Raw genomic sequence first — 17370 nt, forward strand, 5'->3', positions numbered from 1 at the left:
TGATCCTCCTGCTGTCCCTGGGCTCCAACACTGCTAGTTGCTGCCCGGAAGTGCTGTTTGCACAGAGCAAAACACCTTGCCAATTTGTTAGTGGGGTTCAGTAACGTCAGCTGCTCCCCTGCTGTGTATCCGGCAACGTGTCATGCGACCGCCACGCTGGCACAACTAAAACTCAAGGTAACCTGCCCACCCCCACCCCCCCGGGCGTTTGTTACTGAAAGAGCTACCTTGTGCAGCAGTAATGCTGCAGAAGGAAAAGGTGGCTCTTTTAATTATGCTCCTTTCAAAGGCTGAACTACACACTTATGAAATGTGTCCCCTCACACCGTTAAACCGTCCCGGAGGTGGGACTTTCCTCTGTAATGTGACGCAGCACAGCCGTCATTCCCACCCCCTTGGCGCCGTGCGCCGCCTCCTCAGCGTTGTTTGATTCTGTCCCGGAGCCTGCGCTGTTATGTTATCCCTTGGCCAGGCACACTTAGCGCTGCCCATCTTCTGACATCATTTGGTGTCAGGCTGGCTGCGCCTGTGCAGCCGCGCTGGCCGAGATCCCGCCTCGCAGTGTCTTCTGATTTAATCACACTGCGGGTCTGGGATCCATGGGCATGCACAGTGCATATCTTCACCTCAGGCTGTCACTCATCTCCCTCCGCCTTCTTCAGACTGTGCGCCGTCAGCTGATCCCTAATAGCATGCCACGGCCGTGACACCGCACAGTCTGAAGAAGCCAGAGGGAGGGGCGTGAGAGGCGAGGATATGCACTGCGCATGGCCACGGATCCCAGGCCCGCGGTGGGATTATGTTAGACGACACTGCGAGGCGGGATCTAGGCCAGCGCGGCCGCACAGGCGCAGCCAGCCTGACACCAAATGATGTTAGAAGATGGGCAACGCTAAGTGTGCCTGGCCAAGGGATAACATAACAGTGCAGGCTCCGGAACAGAATCAAACAACGCTGAGGAGGCGGCGCATGGCACCAAGGGGGTAGGAATGACAGCTGTGCTGCGTCACATTACAAAGGAAAGTCCCACCTCCGGGACGGTTTAATGGTGTGAGGGGACACATTTCATAAGTGTGTAGTTCAGCCTTTGAAAGGAGCATAATTAAAACAGCCACCTTTTCCTTTTGCATCATTAGTGCTGTACAAGATGGCTCTTTCAGCAACAAACGCCTGGGGTGGGGGTTAAAGGTTCCCTTTCAACTTTCTCCAGTGCAGGCTTCGGCCTACACTCTGCTCCTCCTGCTGACCCCGGGCTCTAACACTGCCAGTTGGTGCCCGGAAGTGCTGGCTGCACAGAGCCAAACACCTTGTCAATGTGTCAGTGGGGTTCAGCAACGCCAGCTGTTCCCCTGCTGTGTAGCCGGCAACATGTCCTGCAAACGCCACGCAGACACAAAGCTGCCACCAGTGCAGGTTTCGGCCTACACTCTGCTCCCTCTCCTCCTGCTGTCCCTGGGCTCTAACACCGCCAGTTGGCACCCGAAAGTGCTAGCTGCACAGAGAAAAACACCCGCCAAGGTGTCAGTGGGGTTCAGCAACGCCAGCTGTTCCCCTGCTGTGTAGCCGGCAACGTGTCCTGCAAACACCACGCAGACACAAAGCTGCCGCCAGTGCAGGCTTCGGCCTACACTCTGCTCCCGCTCCTCCTGCTGTCCCTGGGCTCTAACACCGTCAGTTGGTGCCCGGAAGTGCTGGCTGCACAGAGAAAAACACCAGCCAATGTGTCAGTGGGGTTCAGTAACGCCAGCTGTTCCCCTGCTGTGTAGCCGGCATCGTGTCCTGCAAACGCCACGCAGACACAAAGCTGCCGCCAGTGCAGGCTTCGGCCTACACTCTGCTCCTTCTCCTCCTGCTGTTCCTGGGCTCTAACACCGTCAGTTGGTGCTCGGAAGTGCTGGCTGCACAGAGAAAAACACCAGCCAATGTGTCAGTGGGGTTCAGTAACGCCAGCTGTTCCCCTGCTGTGTAGCCGGCATCGTGTCCTGCAAACGCCACGCAGACACAAGAACTGAAATTGAAGGGAACATGTCCCCCCCAGGTGTTTGTATGTATAACAGCCACCTTGTACCGCAGTAATGCTGCATTTGGACAAGGTGGCTCATTAAGTTACTCTCCTTGCACACGCCGAATGCAACACATCTAAAATGTGTCTCCTGAGACCATTAAACCGTCCCTGAGGTGTGACTTTCCTTTGTAATGACACGCTGCAACCCCCTTGGTAGCGCTGCCCGTCTTCTGACATCGTTGTTTGGCTGGCTGCGCCTCTGCGGTCGCCCTGCCCGACACAACGCCCCTCGGTGTCTTATTTATTTTGACTGCGAGGGTGTGATTGATGGGCATGAGCAGTGCATGTCTTCGCCTGTCACTCATCTCCTTCCACCTTCTTCAGACTGTATGGCTTCATGGCCGTGGCATGCGATAAGGGATCAGCTGACGCCGCACAGTCTGTAGCAGGTGTAAGGACACGAGTGAGAGGCGAACATATTTACTGCGCAAGGCCATGAATCCCAGCCCCACAGTGTGAATTAAGAAAAAGACACTGCAGGGCTGGGATTCATGGTCAACGCGAACCGCACCGACCGACATGAAATTATGTCAGAAGACGGGCAGCGCTAACAGCGCATGGCCAAGGGATAACACGACAGCGCAGACTCCTGTACAGCTACTAACGACGCTCAGGAGGCTGTACCCAGCACCAAGGTGGGATTTTTGACAGCTGTGCTGCGTCTCATTAAGAAGGAAAGTCACGCCTCCAAGACAGTTTGACTGTATAAGGGGCTAAATGTTATACGTGTTTCATTCAGCGTCTGCAAGATTCAAAACTTAAAGAGCAACCTTTGACTTGTGCAGCATTACAGCTGCACAAGGTGTGGCTCTTCTAGTTTGTAACACCTGAGGGGGGGGTTAAAGGTTACCTTTAAAATTGGTTCAATTAGGCTTCGGCCTACACTCTGCTCCCTCTCCTCCTGCTGACACTGGGCTCTAACACCGCCAGTTGGTGCCCGGAAGTGCTAGCTGCACAGAGAAAAACACCCGCCAAGGTGTCAGTGGGGTTCAGCAATGCCAGCTGTTCCCCTGCTGTGTAGCCGGCAATGTGTCCTGCAAACACCACGCAGACACAAAGCTGCCACCAGTGCAGGCTTCGGCCTAAACTCTGCTCCCTCTCCTCCTGCTGTCCCTGGGCTCTAACACCGCCAGTTGGCGCCCGGAAGTGCTAGCTGCACAGAGAAAAACACCCGCCAAGGTGCCAGTGGGGTTCAGCAACGCCGGCTGTTCCCCTGCTGTGTAGCCGGCAACGTGTCCTGCAAACGCCACGCAGACACAAAGCAGCCGCCAGTGTAGGCTTTGGCCTACACTCTGCTCCCTCTCCTCCTGCTGTCCCTGGGCTCTAACACCGTCAGTTGGTGCCCGGAAGTGCTGGCTGCACAGAGAAAAACACCAGCCAATGTGTCATTGGGGTTCAGTAACGCCAGCTGTTCCCCTGCTGTGTAGCCGGCATCGTGTCCTGCAAACGCCACCCAGACACAACAGACCTCCAAATGCCTCCAGTGCAGGCTTCGGCCTACACTCTGCTCCCCCTGCTGACCCTTTGCTCCAACCCCACTAGTTGGGGCTCTAAGAAGACAAGCTTGAATAGGTCCCCATCCTGGTTCCAGTACTGTCAGCTGGTTCCGGGCAGAGCCTTTGGCTTAGGTGCCTCCCTCTTGGTATCTGAGTTCCACCAACATCAGCTGGTCCTTGGTAGTGCTTTCAGGCACGGGTACGTACCTCCTGCTTAGTAACCGGGCTCCAGTAACATCAGCTGGTCCTCGGTAGTTCCATTGGCTCTTGGACCTTCGGCTACCCATCCGTGTTCCAGTACCGTCAGCTGGTTCTCGGCAGTGTCTTTTGCTCTTGTACCTTCTGCTCCCCATCCTGGTTCCAGTACCGTCAGCTGGTGCCGGGCAGAGCCTTTGGCTTAGGTGCCTCCCTCTGGGTATCCGAGTTCCACCAACGTCAGGTGGTCCTTGGTAGTGCTTTCAGGCACGGGTACCTCCTGCTTAGTAACCGGGTTCCAGTAACGTCAGCTCGTCCTCAGTAGTTCCATTGGCTCTTGGACCTTTGGCTACCCATCCGGGTTCCAGTACCGTCAGCTGGTTCTCGGCAGTGTATTTTGCTCTTGTACCTTCTGCTCCCCATCCTGGTTCCAGTACCGTCAGCTGGTTCCGGGCCGAGCCTTTGGCTTAGGTGCCTCCCTCTGGGTATCCGAGTTCCACCAACGTCAGGTGGTCCTTGGTAGTGCTTTCAGGCATGGGTACCTCCTGCTTACTAACCGGGTTCCAGTAACGTCAGCTGGTCCTCGGTAGTTCCATTGGCTCTTGGACCTTCGGGTAGCCATCCGAGTTCCAGTTCCATCAGCTGTTTCTCTGCATTTTCTCAGCCTTCTTGTACCTTCTGCTACATTTCCAAGTTCAAGACCCTAAAGACGATGACCCGGAAGACCACCCCTAAGATGACGACGACACCAGAGACGACAACCACTGAGATGACAACGACCCTGGAGACGACGACGACATGGGAGACCGAGAAGCAGAAGAACAAGAGGCTGCAGAACAAAGAGCAGAAGAACATTAAGCATAACACTAAATATCAGAGCAAAAGATATTATCTAAATTATAAGCAGAAGAAGACTAAGCAGTGTATGGGGGTGAGTCCGTTCCTCCTCGTGGTGCCCCTGGATAAAGCCTGATGCTGCAGGCCAAACTGAACGCGAACAAATCTAACTGTTTTGTGACAGGCAGAAAGGAAGGTGTAGTCTTCAAACTTTTATAGATAACAACTAAGGGAATGCCTGTCACAAATAAGAATATGATGAAGAAGTTGAATATGAAGAAGAATAATAGTTAAATAAAAAGAATATGAACAATGTAACAAAAAAAAATTATAGGTAGAAGATGAAGAAGATGAAGAAGGTGAAGAAGAACTTGATGTCAAAGATGCTGATGATGATGAAGAAGAAAGTGTGGGAGAAGTAAAAAAGAGGGTGAAGGGCGTGGAAGTAGTGAAACATCAATATCTGACAAAATAAAAAAAATCTTAACATAGTCAATATCTTTGTAACTCCGAACGTCTTAAAAAAAAATTAAAATTCCTGCTATTCTATTTGATTGGGCTAAACCTCTATGCCTTTAATGTCTCTGCCACCTCCCCCAATACATCCTACATTATTCTTAGTTGTTTTCCTTCATGTAGAATGAACCTACAAGGAAAGAAAGGGTTTATTTTAGTTCCGATATTTTCGTCCCTCTGACTTGCATTGGTATCGGGTATCGGGTATCGGTATCGGCGAGATCCGATATTTTGCCAGTATCGGCCGATACTTTCCGATACCGATACTTTCCGATATCGGAAGGTATCGCTCAACACTAGTTACAAGACCAGAAATAGTGTCTCACAAACTCATAGCAGTCACATAAATCACCATCTACAAGTATGAATAGTCTTGTAAAGTTTTCTGCAACATTCGCTCCATAACTAACGTCCAAACACATACATTATGGAAAGATAGGGGTTCTTCCATATGCCCAAGAGTATATAAAAATAAGAAATTCCATATAATTTAGCAGTCCTATAATAATGCAGAATAATAAAGCCAGGAAGACAATATAAAAATAGTATATCAAATGTGATTATGTATCTTAAAAAAATAATTAACAAAACATAATAAAAAATTGGATTAGATCAATGGCGAGGATAAAAAATATATAGGAATCACATAGCGACAGGAAAAATATTATACAAAAGGGTAGCAAAAGCTGGTTAAGGTACGGTCATTAAAGATATAGATAACAGTTATTAAAACTAGTAGCAACTAGTAGCAACTAAAGGTAAATGCCCACAGGCTATATGCTAATTATGCAAATTGTCTCTTCAGAGAGAAAGAGAAATAGAACTCTAGTGCCACCTATTAGAAGGTAGCAATCCTACAAGTCAATGTTGACCCTTTAACGAGCCTTGTCACATGACTTAGGATAATAGCCAAACCACAATCTCAATTTGCAGACTGTGTGTTTCGGGATATTACCCCTCGTCAGTGCAAAGTGGAGATCTGGCTTGGCTGTGTGAGAGGCGTCTGACCGATATCCAAAAGTATCATTTCTCCTTGCGGAGATTGAAATGCTAAGCATGCTGAGATGAGGAGACATAAAGCCGCAATGCTCCTCTGGGAAATATGCTAATTATCTCTTCAGACAGGAAGAGAACTAGAACTCTAGTGCCACCTATTGGAAGGTAGCAATCCTACAAGTCAATGTTGACCCTTTAACGAGCCTTGTCACATGACAGGATAATAGCCAAACCAAAATCTCAATTTGCAGACACTGTGTTTCGTGGTACTGCCCCTCGTCAGTGCAAAGTGGAGATCTGGCTTGGCTGTGTGAGAGGCGTCTGACCGATATCCAAAAGTATCATTTCTCCTTGCGGAGATTGAAATGCTAAGCATGCTGAGATGAGGAGACATAAAGCCGCAATGCTCCTCTGGGAAATATGCTAATTATCTCTTCAGACAGGAAGAGAACTAGAACTCTAGTGCCACCTATTGGAAGGTAGCAATCCTACAAGTCAATGTTGACCCTTTAACGAGCCTTGTCACATGACAGGATAATAGCCAAACCAAAATCTCAATTTGCAGACACTGTGTTTCGTGGTACTGCCCCTCATCAGTGCAAAGTGGAGATCTGGCTTGGCTGTGTGAGAGGCATCTGACCGATATCTAAGAAGTATCGTTTCTCCTTGCGGAGATTGACATGATGAGGGGCAGTACCCCGAAACACAGTGCCTACAAATTGAGATTCTGGTTTGGCTATTATCCTAAGTCATGTGACAAAACACAGTAAAGGGTCGATATTGACTTGTATGATTGCTACCTTCCAATAGGTGGCACTAGAGTTCTAGTTCTCTTCCTCTCTGAAGAGACAATTTGCATATTTCCCAGAGGAGCATTGCGGCTTTAAGTCTCCTCATCTCGGCATGCTTAGCATGCCAATCTCCGCAAGGAGAAACGATGCTTCTTGGACACAGGCTATATGTAATTGCTACTACCAAATTTTAAATGCTAATCTGTGGATCGTATAGTATAAGAAATGCATTGAGGGCAATTAAACAATTTTGCATCTGTAGATGTATATCCAAACATAATATTATCATGTGTTCATATGTTCACCTACAGACCCGACGTGCGTTTCGCATTGGCTTCCTCAAGGACTGTGATGTGTAATTTTTTATTAACATAGGTTTTTGTTAATTACATTTTTTAAGATACATAATTTGATATATTATTTCCTGGGTTTATTACTATGCATTATTGTAGGATTCAAATATTTGCACCATGTCAAAGTCACATGTTGTACCAAACATCAGTTATCCCCTTGAAAGCAAAGTAATGATACTGAACTTTTTTGTACACAAGCACAATATGTAGAAAACTGGGAATTAAAAATGCGCATAACCCATTACAGTAACAAGTAGAGATGAACAGGCTCAAAATCACAGCAGCATAAATCACAAACATAACTAGCAATAGAACAAGGTTTAGAACACTTCTATCTGGGGCAGACATATCATTGGTGCAACCTGTGTGGACGCACAGGGGCCCAGGAGGTAAGGGGGCCCATTTAAACCTCCAAAGCAGGTGCAATTTTGCATTTTTAAAACCTCTTGGGCTGCAAAGGGCCCATATGTTGTTCTTGTACAGGTACCCTTTTCTGTCTGTGCCGATCAGTGTTTCTATCTCACCAGGAGTGAACACAGACAGAAGAGTCCCTTGTGCAAGGAAAACATATGGGCCCTTTGACATACAATAACTCATCAGAATGCACAATTCCACCTGTTTTAGAGATGGAAGTTGGACCCTTAATTCTTCAGCCCCTCTGCTGCTCAAGTTCTTCCAATTGCTTGTCTTTCTTCTCCGCAACTGTGCTCCGATCTTCTCATGAGAGAGGATTGGAGCATAGTAGCATGACACTCGGCTCCCGCTCGCAGAAGAACAAGAGCCGAGGATCATTAGCATATCGCATCTGATGCTGGTGTGATTCCATTCTAAGACAAAAAATTCTTTATAGATGTCAGATCCATTCTCATAGTATACATATAGATTAACATTTAAGGAAGTACATTTGCAGACTTCTGCAGTATTTTATAAACTGACTGCAGCACATTTGCTGAATACTCCATAAAGACAAGTAAAAGTCGTTGATCCCACATTCACCTTTAATAGTTTCAATTAGCAGTTTTATTTTTACACAAACCCACCGCCTCATTAGTGCTTCCCTGAACTTTCTAAGTGTGCTACTGTTGTTTCTGGTTCCCGGCAAAGAAAAAAAAAAGAGAAATATGTTGGCCGCTGTCCAATTCTATCCATTAAACACGAGTCTGAGGCCTTCTTTCAAAAGTATTAGATATATTGGACATTTGGGAGGCTAATACTCTTAGGAGTTGGTTTGTTTTTCCTGGTATGGTCCGAAACTTGTGCCTGACCACCTGACCCCTAAGTAAATAAAATAAAGCAAACCGAGCTGGTAACTTCTAATCACTAGTGACTTATTTAAATAGCTGAGATGACTGCCTGAGCTCAATCCCTACTAGCTGCCAAAGCCTATCAGCAGGGTCTGATTACAAGCGAGACCACCTTCTAGAATCTCTCTTGGCCACAACGTGAATAATTTCATATATTCTAACATAGAGTTTTGAGGTAAGACGTTTACTGGCAGAGAATCGGCTGTACTCGACTGTTTCAAGAGCTGACAGGCCAATTCATTAATGCAGGCTGAAAATAATCCATGAAAAGGTACAGCTCCTTTCCATTGAATATTATCATAAAAACTAGATATAACTCGCCTTTCCACCTTCCTCAGTCCCCGAGGCAGGGGAAATTCAGATGTGTGATGTGGCTTCATCTATTCTTTACAGGCGGAAACTCTTCCTTTGTTTAAGAGGCTGTAAGATTATAACTAACTAGAACCTTAGGGTATTTTTTATGAATCACAGAAATCCCAAAGGAAGCTGACATCCAGAAATTTTAATAAATAGATAATTTATGGCGTAACATTCCTTAAACCTGTAAGCTGCATGTTGATGATGCCATATGGAAAGCACTGAGATATATGAAGAATAAAGTATTATTGGGGAAAAAAGAAACGGCTAAATTTAAATGGTAACTACTAGAGAAGAGAGAACCTGAACTGGAAAGTTCGGGGTTTGTAACAGACTTCTAGTGTCCGGTAACAGACCCTGAACATGAAGTATTACAGTATGCTGGTTTCCTGCTCAGGTTCGGAAGTCTAATAAAGCTTGCTGAAAGGCTGCAGCTGTTAGAATCTGTTTTGTTTTTTGACCATCCGCCATCTTGTTGTGGTTTTCTGGCTGCTGGTCTTTTTCCCCTGGTGCTGGGTTGTTTTAGGTCAGGTGATTGTATCACCCTTTATTACCCAGCACCTGCCTCCCATTCCTTGCTGGACAGTGTTAATCCGCTTGAGTTCTGGCTAGGTGCTTTGATAGCTCTCTGTGTTTGATATTGTGCAGTTCTGGGATCTCTGGTTCTGCTATCTTTAGTTTCTGTTTTCAGTTGGTTTCTGCAGCCTTCTCTGTGTTTTTATTAGGAGGTGACCTGTTTTTATACCCAGTCCTTAGATCTTTTAGGGACCTCCTTCCCCCTATCTATAGGTCTTCGCTGAGATTAACCTAGGATCGTCGGTGGGTCTATTCGGAAGGAATGGGTCACCCACTTCATCGTAGGGTATCAGCCTAGTCTCAGTGCAGGGTCAGTTTTCCCCATTCTATCCTAGTTCTGTGTTGCAGTTCCGGAACAGCAGCACAGCCAATCAACAAGATTTAAGGCTGAGGGCACTTCCAGCTGCAGCATAGCTAAGTCAAGTAATGGCATGTCTGTGATTGGTCAATGCAACACGTGACCTGGCCTGACAGTAAAAATAAATAAATAATTTGAAAAAAAAATGACGTGTGGTCCCTTTCTTTTTTTAAACCAGCTGAGGGAAAACAGACAGGTGTGAACTGGTATTTTAGACTGGGAAGGGCCAATATCCATAGAGCTAGCCAGCCTAATAATATCAGCAAACAGCTGTCTGATTTGCCTTAGCTGGTTATTAAAAATAGCCTTTAATGTGAGAACTAGATTGCAGAGGTTTCTAGCTGTCATTTCTCATGGGTGATGGCGTTATGCCCATGAGAAATTACCATGAGTAACCTCTGCAGCCTTGTACTCGAGGTACTGGCCCACTGACATGAGTGCCCATGAGAAAATCAATGGACGATATGGGACCTACTTGGATGTCATCAGATCTTCAGAGATTTTATTTTTTAATTATTAAATGGGTAAACCAGAGATTGTGCGAGGGAGTCTTTATTAAAAAAAAGTTTCTTATGTGTGTCTATTTTTTCTTTTTATTTACTGAGTTAGTAATGGGGGTGTCTGATAGATGGCTCTCCATTACTAACCTATGTGCTTCCATTACAAAGCTGACATTAACTCAGTAAACTAATACCCCCCTTGCCAACACAACAGGGAAAATGGGAAGAGCCAAGGCTAAGAGCCAGAGTTGGCACATCTAATGAATGTGCCATTTCTGGGGTGGCTGAAGTCTGCTATTTTTAGTCTGGGAAGATGCCAATATCCATGGCCACTTCCCAGCAGCTGTCTGTTTAGCCTTTGCTGGTTATTAAAAGTAGGAGGGATCCCATGTAATTTTTGGGGAGTTTCGCCCTATTAGTAACCAGTTAAGGCTAAACAGACAGCTGTGAGCTGTTAATAATAGGCTGGGAACATTTATGGATATTGGCTCTTTCCCAGAATAATATCACCACCTCGCAGGTATCTGCTTTCCCTCAGCTGGTTATTACAAACAGGAGGGACCCAACATTCTTTTTTTTATTTATTTATTTATTAGCAAGCACAGTAAAATACACACCCAATGTCACCATAGTTCACAGCCTCCAGGTGTTCCAGTAGCTGAAAATTCCAGGAACACTAAGGTCTCCCCCAAAGGTTCACATAAGTTTTCTGGGGTTTCACAACTGCTGGGAGACCTGGTGGCTGTGAACTCTGGTAGCCTTTAAGGTTACCTGAGCTCACAGCCACCATGTCTCACGGTAGGTTAAATGTCAGACTTATGAATGCCGAGTGCCAAACTCATGGTAGTTCATCAGTTTGGGACTGAAGCTGCACAGCATAAGAACCATCTGCTGTGATCTGAGGTGATCTTACAGTAAGGTTACAACAGTTCACAGGCCGCCTTACACAGAGCTTAGGTTGAGATCCACCACCTGTGACCTGCGGTAACCTTACGACACCTGTGACCTGCAGTAACCTTACTTACGTCACCGCTCGTCACTGCAGTGGGGTTCTCATGATGCTTGCAGTGTGTTCCAGTTGTCATGCTGAGCGGTTACGTTCCTAAAGTCATCGCTCACCACAGCATCCAGATGTAGCAGTATTGAGGATCACTGTGGAACTTCCTTATTATGGATTAACGGTGACCAGGTGAGGATTTCTTTGATTTTTTACTTTTATTTTTATGTTATTAAATGGCTGAAAGATGGTAATTGTCGAAGAGTGATTTGTACAAATAAGGGACCTTTCTCTGTTTTTATCTCCATTACTTTTGACCATCTGGTTAGTAATAGGGGAGTCTGATAGATACCTCTCCATTACTAACCTATGAGTAGTGTAGCAGAGGTATTACTCATCAAACTCAATTTGACAGGTGGACACGCCCCTATCAAAGTGTATCAAAGTGTGTAACCCCCTCCTCCCCTCCCTGTCAGCCAGCTGTCCTCCCTGTCAGCCAGCTGTCCTCCTTGTCTGGCTGTTTTTGATATAGATTAATATTATTATCACAGTGTTTTAATATTGTTAATACTGTGATTATTATCACAGTAAGTGTTTTTTATATTAGATCTTTCGTTTACTGGTTTGGGATTATTGAGTCTGATACTATATTTGCTAGATTATCCCATCTCGCTGTCTATTCTGAATGAGCCTGTGTACAGGCTGCAGGGCTGCAGTCAGAAAGTGTGTGAGTCTCCTCTATTCCTTAAATAAACACAAAACAGGTGTGTGTCTGCATGACATACATTCAAGCCAGAGTTTCTGAGTTTAACAAGACATAGTATCACTGATTTTACAAGTGTTCAGAAAGTGGTGATAGAATAATTTTCAACACTGTCAGAGTGTGTGTTAAGAGGTGTTTACCAAATATGTGTTCTGACCAGCAGATAATTAATTAAAATCGCATAAAGCGTGTTAAGTAGACATTACACCAAAATCATGGTGAATCAAAATGTATTAAATTGGTTACTGATACGATTCCAGCAAATTGATAATAAATTGTTATCAAAGTGGCAGCAAAGCATATTAAATAGCTATCGCACCAAAATCATAGTGTATCAAAGTGTATTATTACAATTTATTTGACCACCAGATAATTAATTAAAATCGCATAAAGCGTGTTAAGTAGACATTACACCAAAATCATAGTGAATCAAAATGTATTAAATTGGTTACTGATACGATTCCAGCAAATTGATAATAAATTGTTATCAAAGTGGCAGCAAAGCATATTAAATAGCTATCGCACTGAAATCATAGTGTATCAAAGTGTATTATTACAATTTATTTGACCACCAGATAATTAATTAAAATCGCATAAAGCGTGTTAAGTAGACATTACACCAAAATCATAGTGAATCAAAATGTATTAAATTGGTTACTGATACGATTCCAGCAAATTGATAATAAATTGTTATCAAAGTGGCAGCAAAGCATATTAAATAGCTATCGCACCAAAATCATAGTGTATCAAAGTGTATTATTACAATTTATTTGACCACCAGATAATTAATTAAAATCGCATAAAGCGTGTTAAGTAGACATTACACCAAAATCATAGTGAATCAAAATGTATTAAATTGGTTACTGATACGATTCCAGCAAATTGATAATAAATTGTTATCAAAGTGGCAGCAAAGCATATTAAATAGCTATCGCACCAAAATCATAGTGTATCAAAGTGTATTATTACAATTTATTTGACCACCAGATAATTAATTAAAATCGCATAAAGCGTGTTAAGTAGACATTACACCAAAATCATAGCGAATCAAAATGTATTAAATTGACTACTGATACGCTTCCAACAAATTGATAATAATATCAAAAGTGTACCAATAATATTTATTCTCTTTTATTGACATTTTCATAAACCTATAGTCCCAATAATATTTATTCTCTTTTTATTAACATTTTCATAAACCTATAGACCCAATAATATTTATTTGACCAGCAGGTAATTAATTAAAATCGCATAAAGCGTGTTAAGTAGACACTACACCAAAATCATAGCGAATCAAAATGTATTAAATTGATTACTGATACGCTTCCAACAAATTGATAATAATATCATGGGAGAATGAGGCTGTGTTTCTGTAGTATTATTCTGCAGTGAGCTTGAAGTCTGGTACTATAACTGCTAACAGCTGCCAAGAGTTTCTGTGGTGGTGATTCAAACAACCCACTTGCTAGCAGCTGTTAAAATGTATCAGTACTGGCCACTAACTAGATGTCAGGGGTGTGTGTGTTAAGAGTTGTTTACCAAATATGTGAAACTTCTTACAAAATAGAGAACTTTTCAGATAAAAGTAATAACGTTTATACAAACTTCTTACAAAATAAATATCAATGCTGTATCGTACAAAATAAATAGCACGATGATTACACATCATTCCACTTCTTATAATGTGCTAAGGAACCTCTTTTTATTGACATTTCATAAACCTATAGTCCCAATAATGTTTATCTGGCCAGCAGATAATTAATTAAAATCGCATAAAGCGTATTAAATAGATATCACGCCAAAATCATAGTGTATCAAAGTGTATTATTACAACTATTATTACATAGGCCCCTTTATTTATAGTCCCAATAATATTTATTTGACCAGCAGATAATTAATTAAAAGCGCATAAAGTGTGTTAAATAGACATCATACGGATACCGTAGTGAATCAAAATGTATTAGCAGCGCCAGAGCCACGTATATTATTCCATCTTTCTTTAATTCAACATTATTTTATCACATATTAATTTCACAGCTGTCTGTGCCGTCTATTTGCACACAACCATTTGAATCCATGTTTTGCTGACCTTAATCATGTTGTATAACAGATGTGTTTCTCCTGGTTTTTCTAGCGCAGCTCGCTGAGCGTTACCGCTGTACACATTTCTCTTTGCTGCTTCTGAATGTACACTATTCTCGACCATGGACCGTTTTCCTTTTAAAAATAAGAATATTATTGAATATAATGTTTTACATATGTTGCAGTATTTTATTTTCCTGGTGTTACTTTAATAATAATAATAATAATAATAATAATCATACACCACAAAATTGTGTCAATATTGGGGCTACTATGAAATTTTCCATAAAAATCTTCTCGGTTATCCCAAGACACGTAAGAAACAAATGCATGACTTTTAGCAGCGCCAGAGCCACGTATATTATTCCATCTTTCTTTAATTCAACATTATTTTATCACATATTAATTTCACAGCTGTCTGTGCTGTCTATTTGCACACAACCATTTGAATCCATGTTTTGCTGGCCTTAATCATGTTGTATAACAGATGTGTTTCTCCTGGTTTTTCTAGCGCAGCTCGCTGAGCGTTACCGCTGTACTCATTTCTCTTTGCTGCTTCTGAATGTACACTATTCTCGACCATGGACCGTTTTCCTTTTAAAAATAAGAATATTATTGAATATAATGTTTTACATATGTTGCAGTATTTTATTTTCCTGGTGTTACTTTAATAATAATAATAATAATAATAATAATAATCATACACCGCAAAATTGTGTCAATATTGGGGCTACTATGACATTTTCCATAAAAATCTTCTCGGCTATCCCAAGACACGTAAGAAACAAATGCATGACTTTTAGCAGCGCCAGAGCCACGTATATTATTCCATCTTTCTTTAATTCAACATTATTTTATCACATATTAATTTCACAGCTGTCTGTGCCGTCTATTTGCACACAACCATTTGAATCCATGTTTTGCTGGCCTTAATCATGTTGTATAACAGATGTGTTTCTCCTGGTTTTTCTAGCGCAGCTCGCTGAACGTTACCGCTGTACTCATTTCTCTCTGCTGCTTCTGAATGTACACTATTCTCACCCACGGACAGTTTTCCCTTAAAAAATATGAATATTATTGAATATAATGTTTTGCACATGTTGCAGTATTTTATTTTTATTAATAGTTACTTTTAACTATTCTTTTAGAGTGTCTAGTAGATTTATATTCTATGCCTGATATATTTCTACACAAAGCTTCAAAACTATTTTGTAATTTATAATGTATCACAGTAGTTTCATATGAAGTTACATCTTAGGCTCTGTTCAGACTATTGTAATATCTGTAGCTTAAAATAGAGCCAAATAACTACTTACAAATCCGGACATACAGCATTGATTTTAATGTGGTCTAAGGGGGTTCTATCAAGGTCTCCACATAATAGTTATGGAAAGAATAATGCTACAGAATTGGTCGCTCCAGTTATAAAACAAAAATGATGAAAATTATCCATGATGATAATGTGAAAAAGGCTTATGCAGTGGGTTTATGGATCTCTACAATAAACAACATGTGTAGAAATTTGGTTCTAGAACTTGCTGGATTAGTGAATATAATAGCGTTTGTCATATTTTATAACATGCAGCTAATATTTATTGCTTCTACTACACGGCAATTGTCACATTCAGTTATTTTTATTTATTTATTTATTTATTTTTTTCTTTCCCTGGAATTTGTTAGTCATTATAATTATTTTTGCTCCCAAGATAGGTTTTTAGAGTCACCAAGTTACATAAATGTGCAGGCTCCTGAATATTACAATTACAAAACATTCAAAGTTTGTTTCTCCACTTTTTGCAGATAATAAATCTTAATTTCTTTATAATTTGACTTTTAGTTATAGTTTGTTTCAGTTCTTTGCCGTTCTATGTATACCGTAAATTTTGCCTCCTTTCACTGAATAATATAAGACAAATTATTTTTATTCAAAAACATCTAACTTACGTATACTTTTAAAGCTTTGTTACATTTCTAGCCACTCTACACCAGGCTGTGTAACATAAATACATGTGGTCTTGTAGTGTTTTAATATAGTGCACCAAACATGATATGGTTTTTGGTTTCTCTGAACTGTCGCAAACAAAACATATAAGGTAGTACGGCACAAGATGTGAGCGTACCCACAGCTCACTGAGCATTACCACGCTACTCACTTCTCTTTGCAGCTTCTGAATGTACACTACTCTCACCCATGGAGAGTTCTCCTTTAAAATATGAATATTATTGAATATAATGTTTTACTTATGTCGCAGTATTTTATTTTCCTGGTGTTACTTTTGTTCATGTATTACTGGTCTCTGCTGCAGTTGTGATTCGTACCTTTCTATATAAATATGGGTAAATGAATTGTCCATTATAGATTTTGAATCCGTGTTTGTAGACCATAAACATTTTGTATAACAGATGTGTTTCTCCTGATTTTTATTTTTTTTTTCTTGGTTAAGGGATCACAGATGTTTTAATAAACTTTGAATAAATAACTGTGCATACATAAGAAACCTTGCAATATATCTTTATAGAAATAATACTTCTGCACTCATGGCCACTGCTCCTCCGCCTTTGCCTCCTGAACTCATCATTCACTGTGAAACAATGCAAAAATCCATCTTTGGGCTGTTGGAGGCATCAACATTTTGCCATTAAAAGTTTATGGCTCTGTAAAGAAAGATGAGAATTGTCGAAAGGATAGAACACACGCACAACAAACACACAGAACACATGCACAACAAACACATATAACATACAGAGCACACACAACACATACAACACACACAACAAACATACACACACAACATACAGAACACACACAACACATACAACACACAACAAACATACACACACAACATACAGAACACACACAACACATGCAACACACACAACAAACATACACACAACATACAGAACACATACAACACACACACACGCAACATACAGAACACACACAACACATGCAACACACACACAACAAACATACACACACAACATACAGAACACACACACAACACATGCAACACACACAACAAACATACACACAACATACAGAACACATACAACACACACACACACACACAACATACAGAACACACACAGCCCAAAGATGGATTTTTGCATTGTTTCACAGTGAATGATGAGTTCAGGAGGCAAAGGCGGAGGAGCAGTGGCCATGAGTGCAGAAGTATTATTT

This window comes from Ranitomeya variabilis, chromosome 2 (genome assembly GCF_051348905.1).
Source record: "Ranitomeya variabilis isolate aRanVar5 chromosome 2, aRanVar5.hap1, whole genome shotgun sequence".
NCBI lineage: Eukaryota > Metazoa > Chordata > Amphibia > Anura > Dendrobatidae > Ranitomeya > Ranitomeya variabilis.